This window comes from Macrobrachium nipponense, chromosome 19, assembly GCF_015104395.2.
Source record: "Macrobrachium nipponense isolate FS-2020 chromosome 19, ASM1510439v2, whole genome shotgun sequence".
Classification (NCBI taxonomy): domain Eukaryota; kingdom Metazoa; phylum Arthropoda; class Malacostraca; order Decapoda; family Palaemonidae; genus Macrobrachium; species Macrobrachium nipponense.
Window position 1 is genome coordinate 17,176,140 of NC_061088.1, and position 1,592 is coordinate 17,177,731.

General features: G+C 31.2%; 1 long non-coding RNA gene across 1 annotated transcript; it reads left to right on the top strand.

Moving 5' to 3' along the window:
- Positions 1-513: 513 nt before the first annotated feature.
- Positions 514-1,218, top strand: LOC135212651 (uncharacterized). The gene is made up of 2 exons (XR_010313958.1): positions 514-581; positions 922-1,218. It is a non-coding gene; the product is annotated as an uncharacterized LOC135212651 (long non-coding RNA).
- The last annotated feature ends 374 nt before the right edge of the window (positions 1,219-1,592 follow it).

The following is a 1,592-nucleotide window of genomic DNA, read 5'->3' on the forward strand; positions in this document are numbered from 1 at the left end:
TGCCTGTTATTGTTTGGCTTGATAGCAGGTGGATGATATTGAATTGCTAGTGAAATTCTCACGGTGGCAGTTGGGTGATAACGTATTCTTGGTGGTAAATGGATATTGAATTTCTAATTATTTTTCTTTGTAGTAGTTTATATAGTTTCTAGGATATTTTTCTTAGCAGCTGGATGATATTGAATTGTTAGTGAACTAATTTGTTTTGTAGTTGGATATTGAATTGGGAGCTTTTTTAAGTATTAATTGGATAGGAATTGCTATTTTGAATTCCTACTTGTTTTTAGCTTTGGTACCACTTGACCATTATTGAATTAGTTGAATTTTCTTTGGGTGGCAAAACTGGATCTAGTGGCTAGAGAATTTTTTCTTTATAGGCAGCTGGCCATTGAATTACTGTTTGTATTTTTTTTTAGGTAAAAATTGGATAATACGAATTAATAGTGATATTTTTAAGTTGTGACATATAAGACATCCAAGTGTCTTCTTTTCAGGTTCCAGGATCTATAAATGGAAGGTTTCAACTTCATTTTGGTCAAAGTAATAATTCTGCAAACTTTCACTTCGGCCGGACTATATCCGTAACTATAACTTTTCAGATGTTCCTATTTCAGATAAGATGTTCCTATTTTTGTGTACTCAAAAAACCTGTACTAACACCTTGCAAGCTAATCCTCCCCCTTAGAATATTTTCAATTAAATCTTTATATCTTATATTAAGCTTTAAATTTAATTTCGAAGCTTTGACTGCGTGTTAAGATTTTTTATAGTTAATATAATTGATAGGATTACTTAATCTTGTTTTATAAAGTAAAGTAATTAAAGTTTTTTCTTAAAGGTTAGGATATTCCTATTCTATTAGGCTTTGAAGACAGCATTGATAAATATTAAGAATGTTTGACCTGTGACTTTTAATTACAGGTTTTGCTGGGATGAAGAGCAAGAATAGTCTTAACATCAAACAGCGTTCAGAGCAGCATGACAGACAACAGTTGATTGATATAACCAAAGATATTGAACGGATTAGCTAGTATTTATCGTCAGTAGTGGACGCAGTAAGTCCATTAATATGGAGTGGTGGTAGTTATCGTCAGTAGTGGACCCTGAAAGTCCATTAATAATGGTGGTAGTTAAAGCTACCCATAAGTTTTATACCTAGAGAAACTGACCGGGTTTGTTAATTAATAAAGGCTTATAAAGATTTGTCTACGCTAAATTTGAGTGACTTTCCTTTTGATCCAACAACAATCCTACTAGATTAAGTGATAGTTTATTGGAATGTTTTCTTTATCACAAGAATATATAACTCTCAATGCAAAAGACAATCGTCCATCGATTTAACTTTCTATGAATATAAATTTGAGATAACGAAGTATAACTAATGTCTTCAATTTATTGGAAAGTTAATAATGTCGAAATACTAGCTAATGTGAGGTTATTGCTAATGTGTAAATATTAAATTTAGATTAATTTGGTAGTTTTAACCAAACACCAACAATGCAAACTTGAATAAACTATTGAGGCCAAAAATCAGTTACCTCTGGTCATTCAGGTGTCAATAAGGCTTTGAAATATAAGAAATTTTTTCTAAG